This window comes from Bubalus kerabau, chromosome 6 (genome assembly GCF_029407905.1).
Source record: "Bubalus kerabau isolate K-KA32 ecotype Philippines breed swamp buffalo chromosome 6, PCC_UOA_SB_1v2, whole genome shotgun sequence".
Classification (NCBI taxonomy): Eukaryota; Metazoa; Chordata; class Mammalia; order Artiodactyla; family Bovidae; genus Bubalus; species Bubalus kerabau.
The window spans coordinates 121,456,350-121,471,729 of record NC_073629.1 but is presented as its reverse complement, the minus strand read 5'-3'; the positions used below and the strand labels follow the sequence as shown (position 1 = coordinate 121,471,729).

The 15,380-nt window shown below is 47.9% G+C and overlaps 1 long non-coding RNA gene and 1 pseudogene across 2 annotated transcripts; both read left to right on the top strand.

Moving 5' to 3' along the window:
- The first annotated feature begins 2,451 nt into the window (after window positions 1-2,451).
- Window positions 2,452-3,570, top strand: LOC129655803 (40S ribosomal protein SA-like; annotated as a pseudogene).
- A 3,810-nt stretch (window positions 3,571-7,380) lies between these two features.
- LOC129655804 (uncharacterized) lies at window positions 7,381-12,565 on the top strand. Of its 2 annotated transcripts, XR_008716124.1 has the most exons (4): window positions 7,381-7,581; window positions 8,891-8,996; window positions 10,097-10,171; window positions 11,563-12,565. It is a non-coding gene; the product is annotated as an uncharacterized LOC129655804 (long non-coding RNA). The 2 variants fall into 2 exon arrangements; XR_008716123.1 differs by lacking the exons at window positions 7,381-7,581; window positions 8,891-8,996 and adding an exon at window positions 9,882-9,963.
- The last annotated feature ends 2,815 nt before the right edge of the window (window positions 12,566-15,380 follow it).

The window sequence follows — 15,380 nt, the reverse complement described above, 5'->3', positions numbered from 1 at the left end:
CTGTGCTATTTTCTGATATCAGCAGTTACGTTTCCTCTTTGTTACTGATTTTAGTTGTCTTTTTTCTTAGTCAATATAGCTAAAGATTTGCTACTTTTGTTGACCTGTTGGAAATAACTTTTGTTTAAAATTGATTTCTTTGGTTTTCCTCTTCTGTATATTTATCTGAGAGCCAATCTTTACTATTTTCATTCCTTTTTCTACCTTTGAGTTTGGTTTGCTCTCCCTTTTCTGCCCAGGTGTAAAGATAGGTCGCTTATTTGACCTTTCTTTTTGATGTATGCATTCACAGCTTTACATTTCATTGTTGGTGATGTTTTTGCAGAATCCAATACATTTTGGTATGTTCCATTTATATTTTGATTTGTCTCCAGGTATTTTCTAAGTTCCTTTTTATTATTATTTTAGCCTGCTAGTTATTTCAGAGTGTGTTTAATCTTCACATACTTGTGGGTTTTCCCACTTTTCCTTCTACTATTAATTTTTGTTTCATTGCATTGTGACAGGAAAAAGTTCCTTTGTGTGATTTGAGTCTATTGGAGGGACTGGGGGCAGAAGGAGAAGGGGACGACAGAGGATGAGATGGCTAGATGGCATCACTGACTCAATGGACATGAGTCTGAGTGAACTCCGGGAGTTGGTGATGGACAGGGAGGCCTGGCGTGCTGCGATTCATGGGGTTGCAAAGAGTCGGACACGACTGAGCGACTGAACTGAACTGATGTCTCCTTCATTGTGTCCTGTGCTCTGGCTCAGCCTCTCTCTCCACCTCTGCTCTTGGCCTCTCATGTAACAGCGTACAGGATGTATTAATTGCATCCACCCTTCCCTCTCACTGGCTCTTTTCCATCCTCCCTCGTCTCTCCGTGACATGTGTAACTATGTGCACATCACTATTACCGTGACACCCTCCCCTCCTTTGGGAAGCCTGTTATTACCTTCCTGCTTCTTTCTCTGCTGCCCCGTGTGTGTCCCTGCCCAACACTCACAGCAGCTTCACAGCAGGCGCTCTCCCTCACTCTTCTCTCCAGAGTTCCTGCTGGAATTTCTGGACACCACCTCCCAAGTATTTACCTCTGACTCTGACTTCTTCTTCCCTGGTGGGCCCTGTAGCATCTTCCCATGAATGAAGACCACAGATAAAAGCTAAATTCTCCTTCTTCCCCAGCTACCTTAGACTCCCCTGTGGATGTCTCTTTCTCATCCAGGCTCAGTGATTCAATATCATCCATGAACCATTTTTCTATACTCAACCATCTATCTGGCCATATTGATACCGTCTCCAGGGGAGTGGGTGGAGCAATAATGGGCAATGTTGACATGGCAGGTAGAGACCAGGCCAGGCAATGAGGGCATGCAAATGAAGGACAGTGCTAAGAAGAGGAGCAGATTATAGAGAAGTCACAAGGGCAGAAGAGGTTGGAGAATGTTTTTAAAAACACATCAGGGAGAAATCTGGGAGAGGAGAGGTTGAATCTTAAGGAAAGAGAAATGATCATTGCATAGCTTCTCAGGGGGGTGGGGGTGGGGAACTCCAGCAACATGCTAGTTTACCAGCAACATCCTATCAGATGCTGTATTTCAGCTGGAAATACTTCAGACTACAAATGCATTAGATTTGTAGAAATTCCATATGCATTAGAAATTGATACATTTTCCTGCAATGGAATAAATTAGGCTACGGTTATGCATTACATTGTTTTCTGTGATGTCAAGATGTCATTTTATATTAGTGTTTATTCCAGTGTGGACCAGTAAAGCGTATTATAGTACATCATCTAGTCACTGGACTGATTTCTGGAAAATAGTGTCCTAAGAGAGAATATTCCCCAAGATATTGTCAGCTGAATATAAGCAAGATACATAAAACATTGTGCACAGTGTGCGACCATTTATGGTTTTAAATGTGGCTGTGCTCACACTCAGTCATGTCCGACACTTTGTGACACTATGGACTGTAGCCCACCGGGCTCCTCTGCCCATGGCGATGCTCCAGGCAGGGATACTAGAGTGGGTTGCCATTTCCTGCTCCAGAGGATCTTCCAGACCCAGGGATTGAATCTGAGTCCCTTATGTCTCCTGCACAGGGAGGTGGGTTCTTTACCACTAGCACCACATGTGGAGTGAAGAAGAAATAGATATTCGTAGTTGCTTGTGTCCATAAAATGACACTCTGGGACGTCTCTCCTGATCCAGGGGCTAAGACTCTGCACTCTCATTGTCAGGGCCTGAGTTCAATCCCTTGTCAGGAAACTAGAACCCACATGCCACAGCTAAGAGTTCCCATGGAAAAGGTCCCGCAGGCACAGCAAATAAATACTTAGAAAAAATAAATAAACCTCTGGAAGCTATTCCTGAGAAACAAAACACGTGGCTGACTGTGGAAGCAGCAGGGGGTAGGAAGAACAATGTAATATAAAGTATTTTATATTTTTAGGCTCTTGAACCTTGTACATGTATTATAAGTTTCTCAGAAATGCCAAGACATTACAAAAAAAATTAAACCTCTAAAGAATAAAACTCACAGCGTTATTTCTACAAACTGAATGAAAGTCAAGTTTGTTTTATCAGAAAGATTATCTGGCTTCTCTAAAACGTCTTCTCAGGCTTTTCCCACACTACTCAGACTGTGGTCCATACGGCACTGTCAGGATTCTTGTCATAACTTGAAGTGAATCTTTTACACTATCCTGGGTCCTTGCTGTCCGGCAAATGAAGGACGACGTCATCACGTTCCTTGCAGCAGGGGCCCACTTAGGTAGCACCAACCTTTACTTCCCAACGGAGCAGTACATCTACAGAAGTAAAAGTGACACCGTCTACATTAGGAATCCGAAGAGAACCTGGGAGAAGCTTCTGTAGGCAGCTCATGCCATCGTTGCCACTGAAAACCCAGCTGCTGTCCCTGCTGCGTCCTCCAGGAACCCTGGCCAGCGAGCTGAGCTGCAGTTTGCTGCCGCCGCTCCTCTGGTCGGCCGCTTCGCTCCTGGAGCCTCCACTAACCAGACCCAGGCAGCTTCCAGGAGCCAAGACTCCTGGTGGTTATGAGCCCAGGGCTGACCACCAGCCTCTTCCAGAGGCATGTATGTGAACTTCTTACCATCGGTCTGTGTGACACGGACTCTCCTCTGCACTCCGGAGATGACCCATTCCCGGCAACCAGGGAGCTCAGTCGGTGGGTCTGACTTGGCGGATGCTCACCCGGGAAGTTCTGCCCGTGCGCGCTGTTCTTACACAGGCTGTTTTCTTGGGTGGGGGCTGTGCTGGGTCCTTGCTGCTGCACAGGTTTGCTCTGGTTGCGGTGAGCGGGGCGCACTCTGGTTGTGGTGCCTGGCCTTCTCATTGCAGCGGCTTCTCTTGTTATGGACCATAGGCCCTAGGGCCCCCAGACTTCAGTGGTGGCAGAGCTTGGGCTCAGGAGCTGTGGCCCCAGGCTGTGGAGCACAGGCTTGATGGTTGTGCTTCACAGACTTAGTTCCTCTGAAGGCACGTGGGATCTTCCTGGGCCAGGGATTGCACTCATGTCTCCTGCATTGGCAGGATTCTTTACCACGAGCCATTATGGAAACTCCACAAACTCTTAAAATGGAAATTGGTTGACAGAAAATAAGCAGTTTCTAAATAAATAAATATGTCTACTCATGAGGATGTTCTGTGACTTTTGCTGTTTTCCTTTCACATAAGAGGAAAATTTCCTAATTCATAATTCATTATGTTCTTCCCTCAAACAACATTTGCAATTGCTAATTTTATTAGTTAAGCTTGATCCAATTTTTAAAATACTTTTCTCCCACTTTCCCCTATGCACTGTACATTCATTATCAATTGAGATAATATTTTATCGTTGTTCAGTCACTCAGTCATGTCCAACTCTTTGCGACCCCATGGAATGCAGCACACCAGGCTTCCCTGTCCTTCACCAACTCCCAGAGATTATATTTATATACTTCATATGGATAGGAGGATAATCAATTGACTTCATACTTGAATTATTTCTCTGAATCTGACATTTTAATATGCTAGTAAGATATAAAACACTTGACTGACTTCAGCATAATAAAAAATAATAGAATCAGGTGACCACATCTTAAAACTGATTATAAAACCAGCAGCTATGTTGATGAGGAGCAGTGACACGGGGTTGGGGGGGGCGGGGGACATTTTATGTGGTGAGAGAAAGCAGTACTGGCCTCAGGGATTTAAAGGGCTGCTTGAAAACAGTGGAACTCGGCTCAGTGGATGGACCTCCTGGAAGTCACTTCCCAGGGACACACAGGACAGAGTCCTGAGCATCCTGAGTGCCCACAAGGCGGTTGGAAGCTGCGGCCAGGGCACCCCTCTGCGTATCAGTGGAGATGGTAGCTGTATTGTGTGTCTGTACGAGTCTGTATAAGGTGACCCTGCGTGCAGAAAAGTAAATTTGACTAAATAGCAGATGGCCTCAGCTCTAATAGTAAGATCTTTTCTTAAATCAATTTCTTTCTCCTCTCAACTTCTCCATCTGAAAGGAGTTACTCTTCATGAGACCCATTCTCTTTTAATTCCCTTCTTCAAAGCCTCAAGTTTTGTAGCTTTTTTTCAGTAACTATCTTTCCATGTTTATTCCTCAGACAAGATGAGCAAGAGTAAAATTTTCTTATTGGACTTTAAAGATAAACAAATACTTTTAAAATCAGACATTCCAAAAGTTCTAAATTCATTCAGGTTCTCACTTTAGTATCTTCAATCCTAATCCTGTAATGAGCGTTTTTACCTGATTCAAACACAACTCTGGGGCATGAATTGGTGGCGGGACTCCACAGACCCCCGGAATTTTGAACTGTTGATAGTTAGATCTCTTTTTACAGAAGTGTTAGCAGCCAATGGAGCAAGGCGCATATAGTGCCAGATTACAGGGCTGACAGCAGGGAAAATACAGTTTATTGATGGTAGAAAAGATCTGCCTTCTGACCAGCAGCGGCCGCTCACGGTGAGGCAAACCGGAAGTGCCTGCAGACGCACAGCCCCATGTGCTTGGAGTGATGCTTCAGCCACACCCGTTATCGGCACAGCCGTCAGAAAGGGGTCCTTCCTTGACCTGACTCGTGCTTCCTGTTTCTTTAACTCCCTGTGCTTCGGGGCTGCTCTGCTCAGTTAGACTCCCCTTTGCTTTTCCTAGATCTCCTTGGGGCCTATCACAGCGCCAGGCAGCAGGCAGCAAGCAGCGGCGCCATTGGGCAGGTCTGCTCCTGTAACTCCTCTGGCAGCCCTGCGGCTGGGAAAGCGCGCTGAGGGTCCACCGTCCCTCTCGTGGAACCAGAGGTTGGAACGTGATGGGACCAGACGTCGGAATGGGGAAGATGGAAGGGCTGCCTTTGCTTTCTTTCACTCCCGGGCCAGGAGCTCTTAACCTGAGGGATTTGGAGAGCCCAGGGAGCCTGTGGCCTCCCTGAAGTGATGCATAAAACGCATCTGTGCACAAGCTTTTGTTCAGATAAGAGTAAATGCCCTGGATTCACCCCTTCAGAATATTTTATCTTTGTTCCTGGTCTGTACAGATCCTGTGCTTTGAAGCACACCACCGCTGCAGTGATTTCATCACACTTCCACTGCTGCCGGTCCCTAGTAAACCCAGCTTTCAGAATCAAGAGAAGCTGGTGGCTGACAAGGCTTAAAAACATCCTTTGAAGTTCCTAGAATCAAGAGCACTTGACTGTACTCCACTGGAACATTTTAAGGTCTAGTAGTTTGCTTTTCGCTTGTGAGCAGCTAGGTCAAATTGTTTCCAGAAAAGAAAACCGAGCTAAAGTCTATGTGTCTGACCAGGGTCACAGGACACAAACTACTTTAGGGCGGGTCCCAGGTCGGCCTGAGATTCTGTCATTACCAGGAATCAAAGTAGCAAAGAGCATTTGTGACACAAACCCTAAAGCGTTTTATTACTGGATAATTTGGGTTGGGACGGTTCCCTAGAGAAGAGAATGGCAACTCACTCCAGTGTTCTTGCCTGGAGAATTCCATGGGCAGAGGAGAGTCGGACAGGATTGAGTGACTCTCACTTTCTTTTTTCAGTTTGGATCTATGGAGAGGTTTTTTCTGTGGATATTTGTAAATGCTTCCTGGAGATCGAGTTATATGGCTTTGTGTTCTTCTGAAATTGCTCCCATGACATTGATCTGGACTTCATACACTTATGTACCAAATTACTCTGTTTTCTGTGCAATGGTGGTAAAACAGTTGAAAAGTAAGTAAACAAGCCAAAGCCCGTGAATTGTGTTTTAAACAGGCTGAAAGCGCCACCTACTGTCCAATCTGTAGAGGTGCCCGAGGAATGTAGTCTGAGCCTATGGACTGAGGGCCACAGGAACTAGGATATTAAGGTAAGTTAGACTCTTGCCTCAGAGAAGGCAATGGCACCCACTCCAGTACTCTTGCCTGGAAAATCCCATGGACGGAGGAGCCTGGTAGGCTGCAGTCCATGGGGTCGCTAAGAGTCGGACACGACTGAGCGACTTCACTTTGACTTTTCACTTTCATGCATTGGAGAAGGAAATGGCAACCCACTCCAGTGTTCCTGCCTGGAGAATCCCAGGGATGGGGGAGCCTGGTGGGCTGCCGTCTATGGGGTCGCACAGAGTCGGACACGACTGAAGTGACTTAGCAGTTAGCAGACTCTTGCCTGGAAAATCCCATGGATGGAGGACCCTGGAAGGCTGCAGTCCATGGGGTCGCTAAGAGTTGGGCACGACTGAGCGACTTCTCTTTCACTTTTCACTTTCATGCATTGGAGAAGGAAATGGCAACCCACTCCAGTGTTCTTGCCTGGAGAATCCCAGGGACAGGAGAGCCTGGTGGGCTGCTGTCTATGGGGTCGCACAGAGTCGGACACGACTGAAGCAACTTAGTAGTAGTAGACTCACATCTAACTATACTTTCTACTTATATGCTATTTATAACGAGTTATGTAGTTATATTTATGCTCTGTCCTGAGCATTCTAAATTTTTTGTTACAGAAAGTAAGATATTGAAAATCACTGAGCTGTGGCAGATGTAAGAAACAGTACCAGGCTATCATATGCTTTCCACAGGTCCCGATTATCCAACACCAAAATGCCTTTAGAGTTCTGGAGCAAAAATGCTCTTTGCCACTTTTATTCCTAGTAACAACTGAGGCCCAGAGCTCCCTGAGTGGCCCCTCCTGCTGGGGACTTGACTGTATTTATTTTACATGTGTTTAAGAGATGACAGAAAAAGAGAAAGCTCTAAAATGGCAAAAGCTTTCAGGTACACCAAAAGGGTGGTTTTTAATGTTGGTTTGAGTGTTTTGTTTTTAATGGAACAATCCATTATAGAACAGGACAAAATAAGTTTAGAGAATACAGTGTACATTTTCTACCTCTGAGAGCTACTAAATAAAACATGTCTTTACTATGGGCCTGGCATAACTTCAGACTTGCCTTGGACAGGTGACTGACCTCCAGGCTGCCTTAAACCCAGCCGGTGTTCAGGGAGTGGCCCGTGACTGGAGGCACAGCAGCCTGCAGCCGGCGTCTCACTGTTTGTGCTGCTCGTGTGCTCTTTCTGTCTCTAGCCCTTCAGCAGGTATTCACTCTCTTCTACGCAGCTTATCATTTGTTTGACTCTGAAATACATTGCTTCAGCTTTTATGATAAGCTGGTTCTGTACAATCATAGGTAGTGTTTATTTAAATGCAAACAATATACACTCTTGTTCAAGTTCCTCCTGAGTTAAAAGTACACCAAAAAACTGGATAGTTTAGAGTGAAAGTAGAATTTCTCTTTCATCCTTATCAAAGTATCTGTGGTTCATTTGTATATATTCCTCCAGCTTTTTAAAAAACATTTTCAAATATATATTTATTTACGCAGATAATATAGGTTCATTTTTAGTTCAGTTAGACAAACAATGTGTGTTGTTTTACAACTTGCTTTTGTCATGTAACAGTATGACTTTGAGGTGTCACCATTTCCTGTTTGGGGGTTTTCCAATGGTTTTAAATAGGAATATAAAAATCTTTCTTTAGAACGACATGATTCTGCTATAAGCAAACTAGGTTCATCTAGCATCCACATTGAGGGAAATTTAGAAATGTCTTTAGTTGCCCTGCACATCCCACCATCAGGAATGGAGGAAACTGTGAGCAAGGAAAGTCTCAGTAATGAACACCAGGCACCCCATTAACCCAGCGCTAAAGGAGGAGGGCAGGGAGAGGACAGCTCACGGGCTGCGGGGAAGGTCTTGTGATGCCTGTGTCTCCAGCCTGGCCGGTAGCAGCCGAGAGAATCCAGGAAAGAGAGACAGTAGGCGGGGAACAGTGGAGGGCAGGAAACGGGCCTCCTGGTGGCAAAGCACAAAGGTCTCAGCAGAGTCTGGGGAGGAGGAGTGGGTCCTGGGTAGGAGCCGGAGGAGAGACACCCGGAGGAGGCTCCTCCCGCTCACCCCACCCCAGAAGGTGCCTATGGGCCGGGTGGGGGGGTCGCATCCGCTCCCCTCACTAAGACTGTGAGCTTCAGGCTGGTCTGGGGAACACACTTCTTGTTGCACTTGAGTGATTCAATTGTGCCTCCCCTGTAATTTCAGGTTGGGTCTTCTCTACCTGCCTTCCCCTCACTTTTCACTCTGGCCTCAGTCTTCATTTTTTTCTGGCAAACAAAATATGGTCAGCAGGCAGAGTTGATGGCATAAAAGGCAAAAGTCTGCCTCTGAGGAGTAATATATACTCATATCGCTATGCTAGTTTATTTATATTTATTAATTTAATTTATTATAACATAATGCTACATAAATATATGCAGATATTATGTAAATAAATGTTAAATGTTATGCACTATTATTATTTTAATATAATATTTATATATCAATAATATATGTTAATATTAATAATATACAGGCTGATTTACTTAACCACACCCCTAGTGAGAAGACTAATGAAGACTGAAGAAGTCAGAAAAAAAACAGAAATTTGAAGATCTTTGCGCAAACTCCATGCTCACGATGTAAATGGCGAGACGTGCATGAAGGTTCTTGGCCAGGGCCCCTCACAGGCTTCTCCAGGCCCCTGTTATGGTCAGCAGTGAGAGAGGGAGCCAGGGTCCAGGCAAAGCCCCCAGGCCGAGGCCGGGCCGAGCCCCCCGCCAGTCTCCTTCCTTCTGTCACCGTGCATCACCTCCTCACTTACACTAGTGTAAACGAGTGTTATCACTTCTCCCACAGAATGAAGGGTGTGTGTTGCAGGAGAGCTGGAGCGAGCTCACTGGTGACACAAATCTTAAAACTAGAGAGAGGGAGTTGGAGGCAGGGAGACAGATAAATAGACATATGTGCCCTGGCTTTAGACTGTAGGGTGAAATTTATGATATTAAATCTGGTGAGCCTTTAGCTTGTATTTTATCAGTGCCTGTATTAAACAATTGATCAGTCACCTAAATATCATAGATTCTAAATCATACACCATGATTTTAAAATACTGTAGTTTTCTGTATTACCAAAATGCACTTTGAAGCCAACGTTCAAATCACCAATGTCTTCTTTTGGTGTTTGGTCACATGTTGTTGTCTTTTTTAACTTTTACTTTGTATTTGGGGTGTAGCCCGTTACCAAACAGTGTTGTGACAGTCTCAAGTGACACCAAGGGGAACAGTTCAGCCAAACACACACATGCGTCCTTTCTCCCCCAAACTCCCCTCCCTTTGAGGCTGCTACATAGCATTGACATCCATGTGCCAAGCAGGGAGTCCTTGTTGATTCCGAACCAAAGCGGACATTTGTTGCATCATCAGAGACTCTGTCAGAAAGTTTCCCAGAGGTTAGGGAGGAGTTTCCTGGAAAACAGTCAGCCCACCCCCTGTTGCCAGAGGAAGAGTGTTGATATACGGGTGTTAGTTTTGGGAGAATTGCTGAACTGGACCAGCTCATACAGAGATGGAAGCAGCTTGTCACCATCAACATTGTCACCGTCCCCCAGTAGGTTCAGCCTCCCCCGAATGCGCCCTGAGTCCTGACCACTCTCTCAGCCCCCAGCGCCTCCTCCAGCAGGGCTGGGGCCCGCAGGAGCCGGACAGACTGACCACTCATCCCCTCCTCCCCCTATTCATAGGCCTGCATGAGCCAGCTTCCTGCTCTGGCTGAAGGAGGAAGAAGACCCAGCAGCAGCCCCAGAAGAAGCGCACAGGTAACCCTCCATTCCCAGGAGTGCGGGCTCATCGTGCAGGGCTGAGGGGACACGAGAGCGGGAGAAGCCTCAGCACTGGACACTGTGCGAGCTTGTCTGCTGAACAGACTCAGGGACTGTCTGTTGGCCATGGGATCTGAGGAACAGGAGAGATTTGGATGGACTTGGGCTAGCTGGGAGGGTTTGCCATGGTCTAAAGCACAGGCTGTGTCTCTCTGGGCTGAAAATATTAACCGCTGAGCACTAGCTCCCACCAAAAGAGGGTATTGGTTAGAGGTGTCCAGAGATGTAAGAGCTTCTTAGGGAGACAAGAGGAGATACTAGGAGGATGTGAAATGCCTTGTAGAGCCTGAACCACATGCCCAGCCTTCTGACCCCAGTTTTGGGAGGTAGCAGTTTCTTATGCATGTCCCTGGTGGCTCAGATGGTAAAGAATACACCTGTAATGTAGGAGACCTGGGTTTGATCTCTGAGTCCATAAGATCCCCTGGAGAAGGAAATGACAACCCACTCCAGTGTTCTTACCTAGAAAATCCCATGGACAAAGGAGCCTGGTGGGCTACACTCCATGGGGTCACAGGGACATGATTGAGAGACTGACACCCTTTCAGGTGAGGGCAGCTGGTTTGCTTGGGCCTGATTTGGGAGGGGCACAGGTGAGTGCTGCTTCTGAGGAGTGAGAGAGGCTTTGGGCCTAGAAAAGGAAACAGCAGTCTCAAAGGCCCTTGCTGAATCTTCTAACTTCGGGGAAAACAAAACCAAACTTCAGGTCCCACCCTGATGCTCCAGGCTGGCTGCATCTACCTGGGACTTATCACCCCTTGTCCAGAGGATTTAGCACCCCCTGCCCAGCTACAAATGCCATCTCAACTAAAAAATACCCCAAACATCCCGCCTGACAAACGTTTCCCTTATCGCTTCCACAAACCTCCCTTTAAATATGAAGCCTCCCTGATCCCTCTCAGGCTCAGCCTGGTCATTAGGCCGACTGCTGCCCCTCCTTGCCTGAATAAAGGTCACCTACTTCCATTGAGGTCGTCTCTCCTTTTCTGCCTCAGCCCAATCTATACCTTACAACCAGCACTGTCTGAGAGAAGAGGGCAAACAGGTGCCCCCCAGGAGTCAAGACCCAGGCTGCTTAGTCAGCAAGACAGCTGTGAGGGCTGGAGTGGGCACCGTGCAGGGCCTCTCCCATTGTCCCCGGGTGCCCTGCAGTTCCAAGCTTTGGCCTGAAACCGTCCATAGAGAAGGATCCTTTGTATTCTACCTATTACAAGTTAACCACTAAAGGAATGTTGCCTATAAGCTTGTACATAAAGTCCCATCTCTGGGAGCCCTGCATCCCAGGTAATGAGCACCAAGCTAAAATAATAACTTTGTTTATCTCATAGGAAACTTCCTGCCCAGACTCAACTGTGAATCATGGCAGGGAGGCAGACATTAACACATCCCCTCTGGAGCCTGATCAGAATGAGGAAATATTTGACTTTCCTACCCCACCACCTTTGAGAATTAATATAAAGGAAGCCTGAATTCTAACTCAGGCAAGATGGGTCCTGGGATAAGAGTCCTGGGTTTCTGAATAAAGTCACCATTCCTTGCCCCAAGAACTCATCTCTCAATTTATTGGCGTGTCGTGAGGTGAGCAGAACAAGCTTGGACTCAGTTACAGAAGAGCTGACAGTCTTGCTCTTTTTTGGGAAGATTTCCATTTTCATTCATTTAGTCATTCATCGTGTATTTGAGTCCTGCTCATAGCCAGGCCCTGCCGAACTCGCCCTTGGAGCTCAGATCTCACCGGGTCCACGACGCCTTTCTTGATCCCATGCTCCACCCGCACCGTTTCCTGCCTCACCCAGGACCCCTCGAGTCTTTAAGCACACTTCGATGAGCTCTCCAGCTTGTGAGCCCTGTGAGGACCTTGAACAGATGCAGAACAGGGCTCAGAAAATGTGAAGAAGTCCAATAATCAAATCAATGAGCTGGTCAAACACAAACCAGGCTTAGGTCACATTCACCAAAGGTTATCTTCTTCTCCCTCCTTCCAGAGCCAGAGTTTCAGGGGGACCTTTACCAGGAGCCCAAGGATCTTCTATGACACTAACCTCATCCAAAACGTTAATAGTCTGAGTGGATTTTATTTTCAATTTTATTTCTTTTTACACTTGAAGTCAGTTCGTGACTATTCCACTGAATACTGAGTAACTTAATGATCACTTCTGTTGTGTCTGGGCCAAGAAAGCCCAATACGCGGGTAGGATACTGAGGAGGAGAATTCAGGGGAAGTGGGTGGGGGTGGTTGGGTGTTAAACAGAAGAGGCAAGCAGCGCCCACCCCGTCCTCACTGCCCCACCCCACCCCCTTTGTACTTAACCATCCTGACTGTGATTACCGGGGTCCAGATGTCTCCTTGCTGATTTTCTGTCCTTTAGAGCCAGCTGTAGAGGTCACAGTACAAATCTAAGTTCTGGGGCCCCTGAGTGATCCAGGAGCAGTCATCTGTGCCCTCAGAGGGTCAGTTTCTGACCCACAGTGATGCTCTCCCAGAGTTGGGCATGAGTTGGTGGCCAGCCCTGCTCACCGTGAGATGCTGCAGCTCTTGCCCTGCCCTGAAACCCCTCCCTGCAGCCTGGCTGTGTTCAAGAAACACCTGGCTGGACAAAACAGGTATGAGCCATGAGCGAGTAGGAGAGAGTGGGCACTTCAGGTGCAGAAGAGATACAGAGAAACTGGATTTCACTCTGGCCACTTCCAACTGGTCCCAGCCTAATGCCACTTGTCATACACCCTGAGTGGACACGATCTCCTGGGAGCTCAGAGGACTCTCCTGAGAGCTGGGATGTGGAGCTCTGTAGGATGGGGCTGGGAAGCCCCCCACATGAGGCTGGGGCTCTGGGGCTCTGAAGCTGGCCCGGGGAGTGGAGCTGGGCCTGGCGGGCTTGCAGTGTAGACTGTCAGGTGTCTGGCTGAAGCTGCTGACATCTGTGGTCACAGCTCCCTCAGCCATCTGACCGTTTCTGGTCCCAGCAGTTGATCAGGGCTGGTCTGGCAGGCATGCAACTGAGACAGGAGCTCAGCGTGGGCGGCTCCTCCACCCGCCTCTGCTCTCCTCTCTCCTGGTCTCTCTCCTTCTCCACCTCTGCCCACCCCCGCCCCATGTAGTTCTCTTCTTAGGCCACTGTGGGGAGGCCTGCATGGAGTCCGGGTCAGGTGGGTGGTCCAGAGGGTCCCGAGAAGGGGTGTCATGGCTGGGCTGGTTGCTCTGTGCTCGCCAGTGGCTCAGGGTCAATGAGGCAAAGAGGCTCCCTGCACAAAGACGGTTCCTATTGAAGTGGACTGAGCGACAATGGTAATTTTATCTGCTGTGAGTTTTTCACAATTAAAAAGAAAAGAACTCGTGTGTGTGTGTGTGTGTGTGTGTGTTATAATAGCCTAGAAAGGAAAATTTTCAAGTCAGAGGAATGAATCGTGTGCCAAACCATAGATGAGTCTCAAAGACATAGCGCCACGTGTAAGAAACCAGCATATGTGGCCACAGTTGTACAAATCCATGTACTTTAAATATGCAGGATAGGCAAATCATTAGGGGCCAAGAGCACACAGACAATTGCTGAAAGCTGGGGGAAGGTGGAAGGGGAAGTGCCTGTTTAGTGGGTAGTGGCTTTCTCTGTGAGGAGATGAAGTGCTCTGATTTAGATAGCAGTGATAGATGCACAGCTTTGCACACAGATGATGAATCACTGAGCTGTACATTTTACAGAGTAAATTTTATGATATGGGAATTAGATTCCAACTTAAAAATTGTGATTGATAGAGGATTGGTTTTTTTAAAGAATTCACACAAGAAAGACATCTTATCCTGAGTTTTGTTTGGTTTTCACCCTTCTAAGGTCTGTAGGCAAACAAACATCTGGACAGGAATGAGGATTCAGGTTTCCTCCTTCAGGGACTGACTTCTCTGAGCTTCCCTTCATCACCAAACAACGAGGATCCTCAGCCTCTGCAGGAGCTGCTCTCCATGTTCCTACCCTCCCCTCTCCTCCTCCTCCCCCTGCTCTGATGGGCTTCCTCCCTCCAGCTCTGCCTCCTGAGTTCAGTCTGGGCTCCTCTCAGCAGGTGCTCTTGCTGGGCTCCTGACTGCCCTCTGACTGCTTCTCTACCCTCCTGTTCGCTTTCTCTCTGTGATAGCTGATCTGCTTTAACTGCAGTTCTGAACATGTGCGTTCTCTACTCACAGCATCTGAGTGGCTCCCACTTCCCAGGAAGGATAGTGGCATCCCAGGCCAGACTCTAAATGCCTTTCACTCTCTCTCCCCTGCCCCTTTCCTCTGCCAGCCGTCACCCGTTGCGTCCACCCCGCAGTCCACACCACCTTTGACATCATGCAGGAGTTGAGATGAACGCTCTGCCTTCACATCTGCCTTTCTGGGGGAACGTGGTCTCTGTTGCACCCACCACTGGCCCCGGCTCTGGATTCCTGGCTGCTGAACTGCATTCCTCTGAGGCCTTGGCTTGAAAACCGTCTGCTCTGCAGATTTTCCTGACTCTCTCGGGCTGTGTCATAACTCCTTGTCTTTCTTCTGCTCCTGTGTGCCTTTTCTCAGTGAGCACGTGCCACATGGTGGGGCACGTATGTCTTTTCTGATGCTCCTCTAAGGCCCAGGGCTTCCTGAGGACAGGAATCCAGGCCCCACGACCCTCCATGACTCTCTGAGGCCCGGAGGTGCTCACTGCTCACCTGCATGGTGACTGAAGGCTGTGGCTCCCCCGTCAGGCTTGCGGGGCCATCTGGGTCTCATCTCAGGCACTGTCCGTGCTGTGGGGGAGCAGCTTTCACTCCAAAAAAGCCCCCCGCACTCTTGTTGCAGAGACAGGCTCTGGGAGGCACGGGCATCAGGGGTTGTGGCTCCGGGCTCCACAGGAGTCATGGTGTGTGGACTTAGCTGCTCCACGGTGAGTGGGATCTTTCTCGATCGAACCTATGTCTCTTTCGTTGGCAGGCAGATTCTTTACCACTGAGTCAGCAGGGATGCCTGAGATTACACATTTTTGATTTCTGCCTATTTTGCTGAGGCCCAAGGACCGGTGAAGAATCAAGAAACACCCAAGAGTAGCCTGGCCGCTCGTCTTACACACGTGGAAGCCGACACCAGCGGAGCGCGTAGATGGTGTCCCTCGGCGCGTGGCGCAGCTCGGGCCGGGGTCCTCA